This window comes from Panthera leo, chromosome D1 (assembly GCF_018350215.1).
Source record: "Panthera leo isolate Ple1 chromosome D1, P.leo_Ple1_pat1.1, whole genome shotgun sequence".
Lineage (NCBI taxonomy): Eukaryota > Metazoa > Chordata > Mammalia > Carnivora > Felidae > Panthera > Panthera leo.
The window spans coordinates 15,653,158-15,659,175 of NC_056688.1; positions in this window are offsets into that span (position 1 = coordinate 15,653,158).

The following is a 6,018-nucleotide window of genomic DNA, read 5'->3' on the forward strand; positions in this document are numbered from 1 at the left end:
AGATGAGACATTATTCACTTTTTCCTGAGTGTGGGCCATTAGAGTCAGATGAAGACATGGTTCCAATAGCATTTCCGGGAAGTAACTATCCAAAGACAATACTCGCAGATTTCCATTTTTTGTCTTCGGCTGTCTAAGGTAGCAGACCTCAAAGTGTGGGGGTCCCTGAGACGTTTTCAGGGGATCAGCAGGTCAAAACTATTTCCATAATAATACTATGATGTCAGTTGCCTTTTTCACTGTGTTAGCATTTGCACCACCAAAAGCAATGATGGGCAAAACCATTGGCTCCTTCTCATGAATCAAGGCAATGACACCAACTCGTACTTGTAGTCGCTGTTGCCTTCACGATTACACAGTTGCCAGTTTCACTTAGGAACATCGAAGCAGCAGAGATTATTCATGACTCGAATGTATTCATTTGTTTAAATCCTAATCCCCAATACATGTCTTTTTAATATTCCGTGTGAAAAAAATGAAAGCAGTCCTGCTACACACCGAGATGCTAAGCTCGTTTCGAGAAAGAGCACTTGTAAGTCTCAGCTGCAGGCTGAACTAGCCACTGTTTTCATGAAACACCATTTCTACTTGAAAGATTGACAAACTATGATTACTCCAACTTGATAGTTGGCAACCATTTTCTCAAAAATGAGCAAAATGAGACTGTCACCTCAAAGAAAACATCTGGCAATATTTGCCACTAATGATATAAACTTACAATTGAAAATTCGAATTGTGGAAAATTTGGATCCTTCTCCATGAGCTTCCCAATCCTTAAAGGCTTTTCTGATGAGATCAGGGGTGATATGAACAGATACTATTTTTTATATTGTAACAGAATGTATCAACATTTGGAAGATGTTCATAACTCAGAACCAATATTTTCCAAATGAGCAATGTATGATGTTATACAATCAGGCATGGGTAAGAGACCCATTGAGAGTGCAACATAGACCAAGAGACTTTAAGATAACCAAGCACAAAACGTTCATTGACAGATTTCAGATTCCACATTGCAACTGACCTTTACAGAACTGCTACTTGTCAAGTTTGTGTCTAGTGTCACAGTAATCACAATCACTTGAAAGGGCTACTAAAATACTCTCACTTTTCAACTCCATCTCTGTGTGAGATCAGATTTTCTTCATATATTTCATCCCAAATAATATATCACAAAAGATTGAATACTGAAGCAAGTGTTAGAATCCAGCTAGCTTTCATTAAGCCAGATATTAAAGAGATTTGCAAAAGTGTAAAACACCTTTTTTTCTTCTTTAAAAAATAGAGTTAGTTTAACAAAATTATTATTTATGTTAACATGGGATTAAATACTTAGCTATAAGTGTAATGACATAGGTACGGGGTCTGTATACTGAAAACTATAAAACCTAAATGAAAGAAGGCAACGAAAATCTAAAGAAATGGATGACATACCATGTTCATGGTTTGGAAGGCTCAATAGTTAACATGTTAATTCTCTTCAAATGGAGTACAGATTTACCACGATCCCAATAAATATTCCAACAGGATTCTCTGTAGATAGAAACCAGCTGGTTCTAAAACTTGTGTGGAAAAATAAGGAACTAGAATACCCAAAATAATTTTGAAAAAAAAAAAAAATTTGGAGGACTCACCCTACCCAACTTTAAGACATACTGTAAAGCTCACAGGGTGGCCTTGGTGAACGAACAGACACATAGACCAATGGAATAACATAGAGTCTGGAAACACACCCACACAAATGTGCTCAATTGACTTTCTGACAAAACGAAAAGGCAACTGGATGGGAAAAGTGCAGTCTTCAACAAATGATGCTGTTACAACTGGACGTCCATTCACAAACAAATGAGCCTCAATCTAGACCACAACAGTATCCAAAAGTTAACTCAAAATGGGTCCTAGATTCAAATAAAAAAGCATAAAACACCAAAATTCTTAACAGAAAACATCAGAGAAAAATCTTTGAGTGCTTAGATTTGGCAAAGTAGCACAATCCGAAAAGAAAAAAATGATAAATCGGAATTCAGCAAACTAAAAACTTTTGCTCTATAAAAACACAATTCAGAAGATGAAGAGACAAGTCACGTAGGGAGAAAATATTTATAAATCACATACCCTACAAGGACTAGTATCTAAAATAGATAAAGAACTCTCAGAATTCAAAGGAAGAAACAAACAATCCAACAAAGAAAGAGGAAGAAGATCTGAACAGAGAGACGCTTAACCAAAGAGGATCTTTGGTAACACGTAAAATAGATGCTCGCCATCGTTACTCATTAGGGAAATGCAAATTAAAATGAGATACACCTCCGCACCCATTAAAATGGCTACAATAGGGGCGCGTGGGTGGCTCAGTTGGTTGAGCATCCGACTTCGGCTCAGGTCGTGATCTCACGGTTGGTGAGTCCGAGCCCCGCGTCGGGCTCTGTGCTGATGGCTCAGAGCCTGGAGCCTGCTTCGGACTCTGTGTCTCCCTCTCTCTCTGCCCCTCCCCCGCTTGCGCTCTGTCTCTCTCTGTCTCTCAATAATAAATAAACATTAAAAAAAAATTTTAATGGCTACAATAAAAAAATATGGGCAATACCGATTCCTGGGAGGATGAAGAGCAAATGGAACTCATATTTTACAGGTGGGAATGCAGGCTGGTACAAGTCCTCTGAAAACAGCCTGGCGGTTTCTTATAAACATACGATCACCATATGACCCATAGTAATTTATCCTGGGGGAGTGAAAACTTAGGTTACGTGAAAATCTGTATACAATTATTAAAATCTATGTCCATCTTGGTTTCTGCCATGATCTTATCAGGAAGGAATGGCTTTGACTCAAAAGAGAATTTATAGGCCTTTGTGCGATGTCTACAATGGAGACAGGCCCGAACTGTGTCTGTTATAGGGCTTTGAAAGCTGAAGAGAAGGGAGCATGAGCCTGACCCAGGGAAGGGGGCGGGAGTCTTGAGAATAGAGGTACAGAGGTACAGAGAGGGGCAGATTTTTAAGCTACTGCCTGTACCTATAAAATCCTCTGAGGGGCGCCTAGGTCACATGAGGTCGGCTCGCCCAAGATCACACAGCTAAGTACGTGGCGTAGCTGGAGTTTGTACCCCCCGGGTCCCTCGATTCCAACTTCTGTGCTTTTGCCACTAAACCACAGGGTAATCGGGAGGAATTCTAAGAAGATCCCCAGCCCCCTCCTTGTAGGAGAAATGAAGAACTTCTTTCGAGACTCGGGCCTTGGACAGGGGAGGCATCCTGTTATGTCCACATCTCAAGTCCCGCCGGCCCATGGAGGACCAAAGACCAGGCCATACCCTCCCCTTCTCCAAGGACTCATCTAAGAAAATCTCTGTCTGGACAATCCAGGCGGCTTATCTGCAGAGAATGGTCCTCCGTGTTTGGAGTGGACCCATTGTAAGACCCGTATGAGCTTGCTGCCTGGGCTGGGCAGCAGATTTCCAAGGAACGGGAAGCCCGGGTCAGGGCAGAGGAGGTAGAGAATGAGCGGCATGCGACTCTTGGAGCCACCCACTCACACTGAGGAGACACGGAGGTGTCCTGAGGTGACAGCTCATTATGGCACGGGAGGGCCTCCCAGAAACCATCCGCTTGGGACGTGGGTACAAGAGGAGTCAGGGGGCCCCCTCCCTTTCATAGTTCATAATTCATCCTGCGTTTCTCTCAGGTTCTAGAAACTGCAGGAGCTAAGCCTCTGGTCATGTGACTGTCCGAGGGGTGTGCCCAGCCTTCTCCGTGGAGCTCTCCCGCCCTGCCCCTCCCACAGCAGAGGCCTGGTGGAGAATGGAAAGATACAGCGAGCCAGGCGGCCGAGCCTATGAGGTCACAGCTAGGGGAACCCTACCCGACTTTGGAAAGCGGCTTTTAAAATCACACAGCTTGGATTCAGGTTCGGCGCCCCCACTCAGTAGCTGTGTAGTTTGGGGAAGCTTATTTGGCTTGCCTTGGCCTTTGCATCCTCATCCGTAAAATAGGGATAATAACGATGCCTACCTCACGCTTACAGGACAGAAGAGACGTCAGGGGCTGAGCACAGCATCTGGCACATAGCGAACATTCAGCAAGTGTTAGCGTTTAGCATCATTATCCTCTTGATTCTCATTACAAGGAGCTCTCCACCTCTCCCAATGTCCCCCCATAGCACATGAGGACATCGGCTGAGCAATTCTGGGAAACAAAAGCCCTTGGGAATCTAACCAAACTCCAGAGGCAGCTGGATGGGCAGCGAGGCTGAGGCTCTAACTGGCTCTGTCCCCAAACAGAGACTGTCCCCCCCGCCCCGAGACACTCACTTGGCCCCGCCCTCCCTTTCCCAGAGGAAATTCAGCAGGCAATGGAGTTGACAAAGCCGGAGAGCCTGACTGGTACCCGCAGATGCCTGGGAACCAGGCACTGACCAGAGGACAGTGTCACCAGCAACCTCCCCTACCTCCCCATCCATACACACACGCACCATCTTCCTGGAAATTCTGGACCAATTTGGAAAGTCCCATCACCCCCTTCCATGATTTTTATGGCCTCTATAAATGTCCTGGACCTAAGGGGTGTTTTTTCTTTTCCTTTCAAAAGAAAAGGCCTTTTCTCTACCTCATCTCTCCTCCAACACCCACATCCCTGTAACCTTACAAGTCGCTTCTGTCCTAGGAAGCCAGGCAGAGAAGGAAAAGGGTCTGGTTTCTAAGGGGAAATGAAAATAAATGGCTTACACTTGAACTCTCTGCCACAAGGGCTGGCTTCTGGGCTGTGACCCATGAACGTCTGGTGGGCGCAGACAGCTGGTTGTCCTCCAACATGAGGGCTTGCTCTTGCCCGGGGACCGACCAAGGACTGCATATCCCTGTCCCCCTTCACCTGGGGGGCGCCTACATGTCGACACCCACAAAACGGGGGCGAAATTGACACACATCGCTGCTGGCCCGGAGCATCCTCTTCTCTTTCCTCTTTCCCGTGACCAGAAGCAGGTGACAAAATCACGAGGTAGAAAGAATCTGAGCCCCTGAAAAATAATGCAGGAGGAAGCCACCCACTGATCAGACACCCTCCCTGGAAGTTTAGGTCGATGAGAAATAACCTTTGGGTTAAGCCACTGAGGTTGTGCGGAGCCGTGGGATCTACGGGGGTAGCTGCGTTACCCCCACTGCTGGCACACTAAGCCTGGTGGCTGCCCCTCCCCCACGCCTTTTTGTCGGATGGAGCGAGAAAAAAATGGAAGGAAGGACTTCCCCTCACGTTGGTATGAGAGAGTAAAGAAGACACATCTGGGGCACCTGGGTGGCTCAGTCGGTGAAGCGTCTAACTCTTGATTTCAGTTCAGATCATGTGGGATCAAGCCCCACGTCGGGCTCTGCATTGACAGCATGGAGCCTACTTGGGATTCTCTCTCCCTCCCTCCCTCCCTCCCTCCCTTCCCTCTCTCTCTCTCTCTCTCTCTCTGCCACTCACCCACTCAGCTACTGGCCACTCATCAGCGGGACCACAATGACGGAGGTCAGTATATCAGATGCAGGAAAAGTCAGTGCACAGCTAGGAGGGATAGATCTTCCAGAAGCCAGTGGGACCAGCTATCTGAGTGTCTTGGAAATAGTGGAGTAGGCTTTGGGGCTTTCTGGTAAACATGCCTCTTGCTGGGCTGACAAAGGCAGAGGCAGAGGAAGAGGAAGAAGGGAAAAAGGAAAAAGGACGAGCACTGGATCGTCCTTCATCCACCCCATCTGCTTTTTTGTGAAGGTTTACCTACTTTTTAAGATTCATTTCAAACCTCACCTCCTCCGCGAAGCCCTCCCTGACCTCTCTAGGTGCAACTGGGAGCTTCCAAGCATGGCGTCCACACTCATCCACCTTCCACCGGGTCACAACCAAGAGTTCCTGAGGACACTGTCATCATCTTTGTACTCCGGGGGCCTGGCGTGGGTACCCAGGACAGAGGAGGTGCTGATATGGTGGGGAGGTGGCCGGCTGGCTAAATATATATGCAGAATCCACAGCAGAGGAACCCAAACTAAGA